This window comes from Pyrus communis, chromosome 14, assembly GCF_963583255.1.
Source record: "Pyrus communis chromosome 14, drPyrComm1.1, whole genome shotgun sequence".
NCBI lineage: Eukaryota > Viridiplantae > Streptophyta > Magnoliopsida > Rosales > Rosaceae > Pyrus > Pyrus communis.
The window spans coordinates 14,387,200-14,401,347 of record NC_084816.1 but is presented as its reverse complement, the minus strand read 5'-3'; positions in this window follow the sequence as shown (position 1 = coordinate 14,401,347).

Here is a 14,148-nt window from a genome sequence, read left to right as displayed (position 1 = left end):
GTCTTTTGAGTGGAAAAGAACTTTTCCAAAAACTTCTTAGCCACGGCATCCCATGTGGTGAGTGAACCAGGTACTAGAGTCATCAACCAACCCTTGGCCCTATCTTTCAAGGTGTAAGGGAACACTCTCATCCTCAGATTTGCTTCACTTACTCCGTGTAAAGGTAAACCACTCACAACATTGTAAAATTCTTTAATATGAGCTAAAGGATCTTCATTAGGTAAGCCATAAAAAGAAGCAAACATATGGAAATGTGAAGATTTAAGATCATAGTTTCTAGCTTCTGTGGGCAGCAAGATGCATGAAGGTGAATTTGGTATGATTGGTTGAGCAAAATCCTCCAAAGCTCGAAGATCATCTTGGTTGCCCGCCATCTCTTCTTCTCTTTCGCAATTAAAGTGCTCAGATCCTTCACTTGTTGGACTAGACGGTTTCCCTTCCTCTTCTTCACGGACAATGGAGGAACTTGTTGGCACAAAGCTTTCCAAAGTGTTGCCCTTTAACCGTTCAATTCTTTGGCCTAATTCAGCAAGTCTATTTGACATATACTACCTGAAACAAGATAAAACAAGTTTGAATAAAAATCAGAAATCTACTTAAAATGAAAAGAACAAGGTTTAATATCAAAACAAGCAATTATAAGGGACTGAAATTAGTCCCCGGCAACGGCACCATTTTGATTGAGGTTTTCCTTCTTCATGCTAGAATATGTTTAGTATAATGGCACAAGTAAGGGTGTCGAATCCACAGGGACTAATTGGACCTATATAATCACTTGTTTTGCAAGAACTCTTTACTAGAGAAATAAAACTAATCAATGTAGACAGATTTGTTGTTGTAACTTGAAAGCATAAGGAAATGAAGTAAACACAAAATGAATGAATCAACAGCTAATAAAATGAGATAGTACCAATGGAGATGAAGCTAGGGATTCGATTTTACCATTGCTAACCCAAGGCCATGCTTGTTGAATCAGATTATACTCATCCATCTACCTATTTCTTGAGTTTGTTTCACTTAGATATGATCAACCATATGATGTGTGGATTTGATCAAATGTCTCTAATCATGAGCCTAATTGTGATGTGCAACTTTGGTTCCTAATCAAGAATATATAGTGCACAAGAAACTTTCACAAAACCAAAGGGAACACTCGGCAGGATGTTTGCAAAACATTCCCTTCATTCATTCACATATCCACCAAGATTATGCATGATGTGTGCTTTAATCTTGGCTAAACAACCTGTGGTTAATTCAAATGATGATCAAGCATTAAAATCAACATACTAAGTCACAATTAAAACGGAGAATGAAACAAGAAATAGATAGATTAAATGAGAATTCTGAATTAACTACATGGCAATCTTGCAAGGCTACATCGAATCCCTAGAGAGAGATTAGTTACACTTCATGTTTACAAAAGGTTTGACATAAAAATATATAACATGTGTGAACATAGGATTAAGAAGAAAGAACCCTTGAAGCAAAACTGATGTCGAAATCCCTTAAGAGTTGCCTTCGGTGTTGGTGCTCCAAGTGTGTTGTAAATGAAGGTGGATCGGCTAAGGTTGAATGGTTTCTGCGAATGGGAGAGTGTATGGAATGGAATGAAGCCAAGAAGAGATTGTGTAGAAATGGAAGGGGATTTGCGGCAAAGGGGAAGATTGGATGTGTTTGTGGTGTCTTGTGTATGAAAATGAGATGTGATTTTTGTGTATGAATGCATGGGTTTTTATAGGGGGAATGGGAGAATATGTGGGTGATTGTTTAAGAGTGAATGTGGTTGTTATGATTGAGAATGCATGTGGATGAAATAATGATGGAAAAAGAGCTAGGTTGTTGGTGTGTGAATGCATGTGTTGAATTGGTGGTGCAATGATGAAAGAGTAAGTGCATGTGTGTGTGAATGGTGGTGCAATGATGAAAGAGTAAGTGCATGTGTGTGTGAATGGTGGTAGTTAGGGTGAATTATGATGAATGCATGTGGAATAAAGATGGAGAAGGTGGTGTAATGATGAAGGAGTAAGTGCATGTGTGTGTGAATGGTGGTGCAATGATGAAAGGGTAAGTGCATGTGTGTGTGAATGGTGTTTCTTGATGGTTTTGGGGTTGTGATGCATGTGAATGCATGTGGCTAAGGGTTGTTGATTGGGCTAGAGGTTTTGCATGGCTCAAAGGATTGTTTGATTGGGCTAGGCCCTTTGTTTTATGTCCAAAGTGCATACAAGGCTTTCAAATTCGTCCAACACTTTGGCTCCAAGCATATACTATCCATTCCAAGCCCAATTTTGCTCCAAAATGCTCCAAAATGCATCTTTTTGCTTCCTTAGCCATATGAACCTAAAAACACACGAAAATGGCTTAAACTACTAAAACAATTATGAATTAACAACATAGATGCACGAAAACAAGCTAAGTAAGTCGCCTAAATATGCTCCTATCAGCCATAACCTACTACACCGAGACATTGTCTTTGAGGGGCGAAATCTACTCTTAAGGTCACTGATTACACACCTTAACCTAAAATATTGTTCTAATCAAGTGTGGATGCAAATTCCTGATGTCTTCTCCTTTGACGAAAATGCACCTGCAAAATAATAACACCTAAGATTAAGGACAAAAGCCTTACGCGCCCACGATGAATTGGGGGCTTTGGGCGAAGAATCTCCGATGCCAAAGTTAGAATTTTAAAAAGAATATGTCTAGGAGTTTATGGGTAGTAAATCACCTACTTTCTTAGATAAGGCTATTTATAGGAGAGTGGCTGATCCTATTTGGAGACTAATGGCTGGCCATATATGGTGTGATTGGGTGAATAATTACAAGATATTACGTGAAATAATATCTTGCAATTAACATGGCAATTAATCCTAAATTAAATAGGAAATTCGAGAGTTACCTTCTGAATAAGGATTTGATAAGGAGTGATGAGAGGGATTTGAATAAATACCATTTTGATAACCTTTAACTCTTCTGTGATTAAGCCGTTATTGTCTGTTGCATGCACGTGGGAATCCCAGTGTGCCTTGAGGGTAATTTTTTCCTTTTTACCCAAATGTCCACTTGTCACCTCCATAATATTCTTGATTATTTTTAGCTCCACAAATGCCCCCACACCTATTGGGTTGTTCACAAGAAAGGGTAGCAAATGAAGAGACCTTCCCTTGTTTTAGGAAACATAAGATTGTTTCCTATTTTGGTGTAGATTCCCACATTAATTGAAAATTAGATCCTTCTACGAAAGGGAAATAAATCACTTCCAAAGTCTATTTAAGTCTACATTAAGTAGATGATTAAATCAACTTCAAAGAGAATGAAAGCTAGAAGATATTTGTTCCCCCTCCCTTAGCAATCTTCTACACTTACCCTTGCAAATAACCATCTTTCATTGCTTTCTTCGCCTTCATGCTGCATCAAGGTAAGAAAAAATTAATTTTTCCTATCTTCGTAATTTTTGGAAACCTTGAGGCTTGACATTTGGCACGACAAGGGTCGAGGATGTGTGAAAAATGTGGCTTGGGGAGGCCACATCATTGTTTCCGTGAATGGCTTGGTGCGGCGGTGGCTTAGCTTGGGCCAAGGGCTGGCAGCACGAGTCTAGGGCTCGACATGTGGCTGGCATGGGCCATGGCGCTGGGGCGCTTGGGTCTAGGTCGTTGTGCCTGGGCCCGTGTGGTGATGTCAAGGAAGCACATGCCTTTTGTTTTGCTAGGCTCGGGCCCGTATGCAGAGAGAAAGGAAATTGAGGCTTTGGGCTTGTCAGTTGTTGGGCTTAGCCCATGCAAGTGAGAAACTAAGGGAGGCGGGGGGCGCCTACCCCCTTTCCTACTTACTTGGGCTGAGATGAGAGATGGACTAAGTTGTAGGGCTTAGCGTGGCTGTTAGGCTCTTGCGGTCTTGGGCTATGGTTGGCTAGTCTTTAGGTCATGGGGTCTGATGCGTTGTTATTTTTCTTTTGTGTACATCCGTTTAATGATTCTTTTTTGTGTCTTTGTAGAATTTATTTGAGTATGTCTTCTTTAAGCCATAAAGGTGATAATAGTGTGTCGTCGTTGAATCGTCAAGGCGGGTATTTGAGTAAAGTAGGCTACTTCAAGGTTGCTCAATTCACAATTAATTCCGATGACTTGTTCAGATATTTCCTTGAAGCATATAGGCACGAAATTCCGTCCGGGGTGCATGTGAAGCATGTCGAGGAGGGTAATAGCCATAAGCCATGTAGTGGGGCTTGGAAAGCTATCAAGTTTCACCTCTACTACCTTGTGTTGGGATTTACTTTTCCTATGTCACATTTTTTCTAAAAAGTGCTTTGCTTCATGAAGTGCGCCTTCACTCAATGTTTTCCAAATACGGTACATGTGATGGTGCGGTTCCTCAATCTAAGCCAATTCTTTGACTATGATCTAACTGTCAACGAATTCTGGTACTTCTTTGACATAGGTCATATTGATGAAGTTAGGCAGCTGCGATTCGCCATAGGTTATTCGATAATTCGAGCAAGGGAGATCATGATTGGGCCAAGGAGACTTTAATGATAAGTGGAGAGTGGGAGTTTAATTCTTCCCCTGAGTTGCGTGTTCCGACGATTTTCATCACCGCTAAGTAGACTGCTTGGTCTTTAGGCTGCTTTGTGCTTTTGTTAAGCTGTCATCTGATTTAGGTATCCCCGCTGAGTACTGTGAATGACATGAGCTGCTTAGTCTTCTTCGCCAGGAGAAATATGGGCTCCCTCTTAGAGAAGAGGTAAAACAGATCAAGGCAGATGCATTGGCTCATCCGATTGCTGTTGTGGAGCTTGCTGTGAATGAAGGTGGAAATAAGATATTTTCCTTGCTTGCTCAAGAAACGCCGGTTAAGAAAAAACCAAAGGCTTCCTCTGCTGCTCGTGAGGGTCTGCCTACTGCAGAGAACGAGATTGGCAGTTACATACCTCATATTCAAGATCTTGAGCGTGCTGTTTTTTTAGCTTTGTTCTGCTACTTACACAAAGGATGAGTAGTTGATTGCTGCTTATAATGAAGTGATCCACTTCAAGAAGATTGTTGATAGGTTTGAACCCCAAGTGTCGAAACTGCAAGGTGCGCTAAAGATCAACAAAAATCTGAAGAAGGAAGTGGATGAGCTGCAACCATAGACAGATCCATATAGGGACCCAAGAGGTCCCAAGACCCTCCGGAAGCTCGAAGAAATACTTGTGATCGACCTTTGGGACCCTCCAACAATTTGGGCAGGTGCAGCGGAGAGGCTTGTTGCCTCCATGGATGTGCATGCAGTAGTGCTTACAAAAAAGAAGAAGAAGTTTCTAATTTTTGTTTTAATCCTCCAAATTGTCGTAACCTCCCAACTTTAAAATCAAGTTATCCCATCCCCCATTACCATTTGCCGTTCCACCACCTCTAGCTGAGATTAATCTTGATTATTATTATTATTATTATTATTATTATTATTAAAGCAGGACAGCTAGTGGTAAGCCAGGGTTATCCACCCCTTCTAGGGGCCTAGAAGACTCACAGAGGTATTTCAGCTTTCTCATGGCCACAGTCAAGCAGACTCACTAGCTTGGAGCCTCAAACCCGGGACCTCCCTGTTTTTTGTATTTTAAGAGCCAAAATCCGCACTCTTACCACTTGGCCACTTGATGTGGTTGATTAATTTTGATTATTCAATGAACCAAATTCAATAAAAAATAGTGCTATGGAACCAAACTAGTCTAATATATTTTTTTTGAACTTTTATCTTGGGACCCCCCAATCTTGAAATCCTGGATCCGCCACTAGCTGCAACGTGTCCGTGTTAGGCTGCTCGAGGAGAACGAGTAGAGGAAGAGTGAGAAAGTTGGACTTGAGGCTTCGTTTGTTCAGAATCAAGCTGATTTCTACAAGCTGGGTTATGTAGATCATCTCTTTGGTAGGCCGTCTGATTTTGCGTTTTCCAGGAAAAAGTTCAAGACATTGTCTATTTCTCCGGAAAACTTGTTTACCTTTACTTTTGAGGCTTCCATTGGTGAAGTAGTAAGGGAAGTTAGTGCCCAGGTTGGGGCAGCCAGGGGTAAAACGTTAGATGATGTAGCTGCTGAGAGTGTAGCGGCTGCTGAAGGTGTGATGATGGAGTAGTTGTGGGATGTCCAAGCTGCTGAAGAGTAGTCTTCTAGGTAGCCTTTAGGATTTTCTTTGTTTTCCTTGTTGCTTTTTCCTTTGCTTAAACTTTTTCAACCTTTGCTATTTGTTTATCAATTTTGCTAGAAAATTTAATAAACTTGCTTCCTTCCTTTTTATTCATCTTCACTTCTTCGGCATGCGTGCTATTTTTTTGTAAGCAAACAGTCCTACGTAGCCTATGTAGCTATATGTTTTGGTGTAGAACTTTTGCAAAGTTGTTAGCCATAGAATTGGCAGCAGGACGCCTTACTTATAGAAGTAGACGAGCCCAAGTGACCACTTGGTTGTTAACTTTAGCTTTCTTTAATCCTTTAAGCTGTGTGGCCTGCATCACAACATACTAAAGATTTCTGGGGCATGAAATTTGTTAACCTTTCATATCAAAAGTATGCGGTTGTATGGAATTTCGTAGGTAAAGGTCCGAGAGAACTCCTTGCTCTTTATGTAATCAATTTCGTGGGTTGCGTAGCAAGTATCACAACACTTTAGAAATTTGTGTAGATCTTGAATGATCATTATGTGCTTGGCAGAGATTAAGCTTATCGATTGCATAACATGTTGATAGTGGATAGAGCTTTGTATATGCACGTTAACTATTTAACCTTTCACAAAAATGTGCAGTTGTATATGTTTGCGCGACTTATTGCTCAAAGGGCAAGTCGTAGACAGTCTTGTAGAAACTGTAGGCTACCTTAGTGCACCCGGTAGCAGTCCATAAAGCGTAATGTGTAATGTGCCTCCTCTGTCTCTAAGGCCCGATTCCCTGCGGATTAGGCCAAGAGACCAAAAATCCTTCAATTAGCTAAGCCTTGAAATTGTGGGTATTTCTAAGAATCCCGGCGCAAGCCATCGTGCACCTAGTTACACTATGGTAGCTTGACTCATCCACGTCTAGATATTTAGAGTGTATAGTTTATCCTCTCGCATCGGAGAATAAACCCATGTGAGTGTCGGGAATTAGTTTACCCTCTCGCACTGGAGAACATGGTTGGTCCCGAGAGGGTTGCAATTCTTGCGATAAGTTCTTAAGAAGGGCGTAATCTTCTTTGAAGTGCAAGAGTGTTCAGTTGTCGTAAGCATGCAGTCGAGCCAAGTTGTGAATAACTTCTGAATTTTTCATTGAAAAACAAATGAAATGAATGAACACTTAGTTGTAAGGTAGAAACTGCATAACAACTGGATAGTCGTCGGCTTGCAAAGTGGTGCCCGTCGAGCTACTTAAGCCTTCAGGTTTTGATGTTGCGGGAGGTCACGCATGGTACTTCCTCAGATTATAGTTGTTCCACTGTTTTTTGATCTATTTGTCGTTCATGGTGGCAAGGGTGTAACTACCATTGCTGCTTACTCTGCTGATCTGGTACGAACCTTCCCAGATGGGATCCATCTTTTTGAAGCCTTCTCTACGGGCAATGATGAAAACTTTTCTTAGGACTAGGTCTCCAGGCTAAAACTGTCGAATCTTTGCCCTTTTGTTGTAGCTGGAGAAGAGCTGCTGCTGGTAGGCTGCGATGCCGGTGGTGACTTTCTCGCATTCCTCTTCTACCAGATCTAGATTTGTGGCAATCTCCTTTCCGTTCTGCTCGATGCTTGGCAGTAGAATGCTGATACTTAACACGATGACATTGGGATGAATGATTGTTTCTATACCAAATGCCAATGAGAAATGAGTCACATCGATTGCTCGTTATTTGGTTGTGCAATATGCCCATAGACATCCAGGAAGTTTATCTGGCCATTTTCCTTTCTTAAGGTAGTCGAGAATCGTCTTGTTGGATGCTTCGGCCTACCCATTGCCTTGAGGATACCTTGGTGTAGACACGTGCTGCTTAATGCCATATTTTTGGAAGAACTTCGCTAAATCTTTGCCTAAGAATTGTAGGTCGTTGTTGGTGACAATGGATTGAAGGATGCCAAATTAATAGATGATGTTCCTCTATATGAAGCGTTCTATGTCCATTTGAGTTGTGGTTATCATGGGCTCTGCTTCCCCCCATTTGGTCAAGTAGTTAGTTACTACGATCATCATGTGTCTACCCCAGTAACGTGCAACATTAGCCCTACCAGGTAGATTACCCACTGCATGAACGACCAAGGGCTCGTTTGCGGGTGTTGTTTGTTGGCAGACAGCGTTGGTACTAGCTTGTAGCATTGGCAGCAGTCGCACTTTTGTACTAACTCCTTAGTTTCTTGATGCATAGTAGGCCAATAGTAGCCTGCATTAAAAGCCTTTTGTGCTAAGGATTGGCTTTCAGAGTGATTTCCACAAACGCCTTCATGGATTGAACTTAAAACCTTTAGGTCGTCGGGAGATGCTAAGCAACGGAGATGTGGTCCAGTGTAGGATCTTCGGATGATAATATCGTTCCATATATAATAGCATGCTGCCTTTATTTGGAGTTTTCTAAACTTCAATCTTTTCATAGGGAGTGTGCCATTGACCAGGTAGTCTATAATGAAATTTTGTCAGTTTGGAGTTGTACTATCATATGACATATTGACTGCTGGCTCCACCTTTATGCTTGGTTTTTCCAGACTCCAGATACTCCACCGAAATAGAGCGTTTGAGTTAGTGGTTGAAGGCAGAGCCTAGGCTGGCTAGCACGTTCGCGTGGGCGTTGTCTTCCCGCAAAACTTGAGTGAAGGTGTAAGTATGAAGCATCTCAAGTTACTTTCATACATTCTCTAGGTATTGTGTCATCTTCAGATGTTTTGCCACGTACTCCCCATTAGTCTGGTTGTTGATTAGTTAGGAATTGGAATGAATTGCAAGCTTTTTCACCACCAAGTCTTTTGCCATTCAGAGACCTGCTAGTAGAGATTCGTACTCTATTTTGTTGTTAGATACTTTGAAGCCTAGAGTGATCGCCTACTCGTGCATCGAACTGTCTGGGGTGATAAGGATCATTCTTGCTCCCTAACCCTTGTAGTTGGATGTGCCGTCAATGTGCAAATGTTAAAAGTCTCTATCAGGTGAGGTAGGTGTGACTAGGGCATGCTTGGTTGCTTTCGGGGTGTTGTTGGGTCGCTCTGTTGCATCTCTTAGGCTAGGCGTGAATTCTGCTATAAAGTCTACCAAGGCTTAAGCCTTTATTACCGTATTGGCTAAGTTCCAATGCTAATTTCATTACTCGTTGTGAATCTAGACTGTGTAGGATTGATCGTAGAGGATACTAAGTCATGATGATGACTGTATGAGCTTGAAAATATGGTATGAGCTTTCGAGCTCAACAACTAGCACCAAAATCAATTTCCTGATCTTTGGATATCTGGTTTTTGCATTGAGAAGAGTTTTAGAAGTGTAGAATACCAGCAGTTTGGCCCCTAGCTCTTCTAGTAAGAGGGTCGAGCTCATTACTACTTTTGAAACTGCCAAGTAATGTATAAGTCCTCCGCACTTCCGACTTAGATAGTAAAAGAGGCAATCTGAGATACTTTTTCAGGTCTTGGAAAGCTCGCACTCATCATCCCATTTTTCTCATTATACCCTTTTGATTGCTTTGAAAAAAAGCTTGCATGGATTGGTGAATCGCAAGAAGAAACGGTTGAGCGCGGCTACTCGTCCAATCAAGCTTTAGATCTCCTTCAAGGTAGTTGGAGACTCTATCTCTAGGATTACTCGGATTTGTTTGAAATGTGCTTCGATTCATTGTTGGATTACTAGGTACCTTAAGAATCTGCTTGAAGATACTCCAAACGTGCATTTCGCAGGATTGAGCTTCATCTTGTACTTTATGAGAATGTCGAAAGTTTCTGCCAAGTTGCCAATGTGGTCTGATTGCTGTTTACCCTTCACCATGATGTCATCAACGTAAACCTCTATGGTTACTTCAATTTGCTTCTTGAACATCATGTTTACTAATCGTTAGTAAGTAGCTCATGTGTTCTTGAGGCCAAAAGGCATAACTTTGTAGTAGTAGGTGCCTCGCTCGATCATAAACACAGTTTTTTCATTGTCGGGCTCGTGCATGGCTATTTGGTTGTAACTAGAGTATGCGTCTAAGAAACTAAGTAGCTGGTTCCCAGAAGTTGAATCTACTAGTAAATTGATTCAGGGAACTAGATAAAGATCATTCAAGCATGCTTTGTTGAGGTATGTGCATACGCAAACCTTCAATTTGCCTTTCTCTTTCTTCATTACTAGCATGACATTGGTAAGCCATGCTGAGTGTGCTACCTCTTCTATGAACCCGGCCTCCAATAGCTTATCAATTTTTGCTTCAATGATGGCCACTCATTCAAGTGCGAAATGTCTTCTCTTTTGGATCACAGGTTTGGCAACGGGGTCGACATGCAGTTTGTGGAAAGCTATCTTAGGGTCAATGTTGTGCATGTCGAAAGGTGACCATGCAAAGATGTCATAATTTTCCCTAAGGAAAGTCGTGAGTTCTTCTTTTTCCTTCGAACTCAGACGTGAGTCGATTCTAGCAGTCTTCTCCGGTTGTTGGGGATCAAGAATGATGTGTTTGGCGTATTCTTCGGGTTTCCATCATATTTCGTCTTCTTGATCAGTCTACTGTAATTGCTATTTGGTATCTTCGTCGCCCCTTTGGACCTCTGTAGCCTCTACAAGGGTAAATGACTTCTTTTTTCTTTCTTTCAATACTTGCACAGTGCATCGTCGATATATGGCCTTATCAGACTTGATTTCTTTGACTCCATATCTTGGGGTGCGAAATCAGATTTTTTGATACTTGACGGAGGTTACGGCATCCAACTTTATCAACCAAGGTTGCCCTAGAATTTCATTGTAAGGAGAGACAGGTCATTTACTATCGTGAACATCTACTTTGAGATAACTAATGGTGTTCTCACGTTAAGTATAATGTTGCCGATGACAGTCGAGGTGTGTCCGTTGAATCCGGTGAGTACATTCGCTCGGTGTATGATTGTGCTTTCCAGACTCATTTGCTGAATTACTGAGAGTTGAAGTAGGTTAACCGCACTTCCGTTGTCAACCATTATTCTGTCGACTATAGCGTGAGTTAGTTGGACAAATACCACTAGTGTGTCGTCATGTGGGAAGTCGACACCTTCGGCATCCTATTCGATGAAGCTAACATACGTCGTCATGTGGGAAGTCGACGCCTTCAGCATCCTGCTCAGTGAAGCCAACAATGGGTCCAGGTTGGGTGGGGCCCAAGTGCTTAGATTTGGCGAAAATGCCATTGATCCGAATTGTCTTGGTTGGTGACTTTTCTTCGACGTTTGTGTTTCTTCTAGGATATGTGGTTAGCTTGTCTAGGTATCTATCGATTTTGCCTTTTTTCACCAACCTTTTTGGGTAGTTCCTCTAAGTGTAGTAGTCATTAGTTGTGTGATCGGGACCTCGATGGAATGCACAATTCTTGGTGTGGTCCAACTTGGAGGTATCTCCATTTGATTCATTCGGTAGCTTGAACCATGGTTCGCTCTTGATGTCACAGAGGATTTGGTGGATCGGGATCGAGAACTTAAAGTAGTTTTTGGTCGCCAGGCCTCGTTTTAGTTGGAGATCGGTCACTGCGCTTGGTCTCCTACCTGTTTTTGTTATTATACTACTTCTCGTCCTCATTCTTTTGAGCTACTACCGATTAGGCTGCTAAGGTACCTTGTCTACTCGCTGAGGCTCATCCTAAAATGCATGCTTTTCTGCTAAAGCAAATGAGTCTGCCATAGTTAGGTCTTCTTTCATGATCAATTCTTCGAATAACGAATGATTTGCTAAGAGTTCTTTTTAGAAGGTTGTACTAGCTATTGATTCATTGTATCCAACTATCTTTGTCTTCTCTGCTTTATACCTCTTCATATAGTCGCAGAGCGACTCCTTAGGGTTCTTCTTAACTTGAACAAGTGGTCGAATTTCTTATTGATTGAGCGACATAATGAATACTCCTTAGTGAAAACCTAAGAAAGTTCAAAGAAACTCCGGATGGATTGTGGTGGCAGGGTATGAAACCAATCTTACGTCTCGCTTTGTAGAGTGGTGGCGAATATCTTGCACATGAGAACGTCATTGTTCTGATAGAGGATCATTGCGCTTCGGTAATGCTTTAGGTACCTTTCCGGGTTTCCATCTCCTTTAAATGATGTGAAATGTGGTATGCTAAACTTGAGTGGAGGCTCTACCTGTTCGATCTCATTTGTGAAGGGCGACCTGTGTATGTTGGTCATGTCTATTCGGAGCGCCTGAATTTAACTAGGAGCCATACTTATTCCTCAATTTGCTTTTGCTGGGGTAGCGAAGTTCTCGGTTACCCCTAGTTGTGATCTGCTGGTCTAAGATGCTCTTCCATGTATTCGACTTATTTATGTCGCGGCTACAATGCATGTGGTATGTTCCTAGTAGGCGACCAAATTATTCGCAGGATGCCGATTGAACTTAAGCTGGATTTAGTGACTGCTTTTCTTTTGTCTGTCGTGCTGCCTACTCTGATGTGAGGTGGATGATGTTTCTTACGAGCCTAGCCACGAATAAACACTTTGCCTGAAAGTTGCTCATTTTGATTATCAGAGTGTGGCCCCAACCGTAAATGTATGCTTGTCCACATGCCTAACCAAGAGTGCACGCTCCTTCGCGCGCTAAGATGATAGTATACGCTATCTCGGGGGCCCAATCGGGAGTGTACACTGCCATAACGCTCGATTTGTGGCTGGTCGGGTGGTTACTTACCGGGACGTTGTTGGAGAGGTTTGTTGTCTGCCTTGTCCTACTTTGGGATACCTCGTTTGGAACATGCTGTATCTTGGTGCGCTACAAGAGCTGATTCACTAAGGTTGTCTGTTACGCGAGGGCGCTTGTCAACTCTATGACTTGTCAGGAGAAGTGTTGTTCTCCATTTGGGTTGAAAGAGTTTGGATGATATACATCTCATTGAGTAGTGGAAGTGTAATAGACTCTGGGCGCGAAATTTGAGTTGGGATATGTCAAATCTGCAGAGAAATGGGGCGAAAAAACACCCAGTTCAATCGTAAGTCCAGAAATCTGAAGTTGGGATGGTTAAATCGATCCTGGATCTGTTTGGGCTGGTAAGAGAGTCACGGGTATGGATTGGACCATGGAAGCGAGTCAGGTTACCGGAGCAGGTTGGGCCGCTAGAGCTCGCGTGCGTTGGGCCTGGGCTTGACATTGTAAAGTGGCACGTGCCTGGGCTTGGCGTTGCTCTGTGGCATTGGTCTGGGCATGCCAGGCTGCAGCTGCTAGCGTCTGGGACTATGCTTACTCCTGGGCATGGGTTGCTGCAGTGGCAACAAGCTACGCTACTTACACCTCTTGGGTCGTGCTGCGCTCCCTTATAGTGCAGGCCTGGGCTCGCAGTTGTAAAGTGACACATTCATCGTGGACTTGGGTTTCGCCATAAGTTGCCGAGTGGTTGCTACTGTTAGCATAGCCACGGTGGTGCCCCGTGTGGGTGGTGCCGCTCCTCTTGTTGTCGCTTTGAGCCTCGTGGATCGTCGTGGTGGGGCTACGTCATGATCTCCATCACTTGGTCCAAATCCTTGAACGTAGGAAGTTTTGTTCATTGTGATTTCTGAATTTCTCGTAATCGTACTTCTCTTTTACGTTTCTTCAAAGCACTTTATAAAAAATTCTAGGAATAAGAACGTACGAAAAATCTACGAATGAACGAGAAATGAGAAATTTTGAATGCGAGAGTCTTCTTCAAGCGTGTGAATCAAACTCTCGATGAAAACACCAATTTGTGGATGTAAGTTTCCGCCGTCTTCTCATTTGACGAAAATGCACTTGCAAAATAATAACACCTAAGATTAAGGTCAAAAGTCTCACACGCCCACGATGAATTGGGGGCTTTGGTTGAAGCATCTTCGATGCTAAAGTTAAAATTCTGAAAAAAATGTATTTAAGAGTTTGTGGGTAACAAATGACCTACCTTTTTAGTAGGGTAATAAGGCTATTTATAGGGAAGTGGCCAACCTTATTTGGAGAGTAGTGGTCGGCCATATGTGGTGTGAATGGGTGAATAATTGCAAGATATTATGTGAAATAATATCT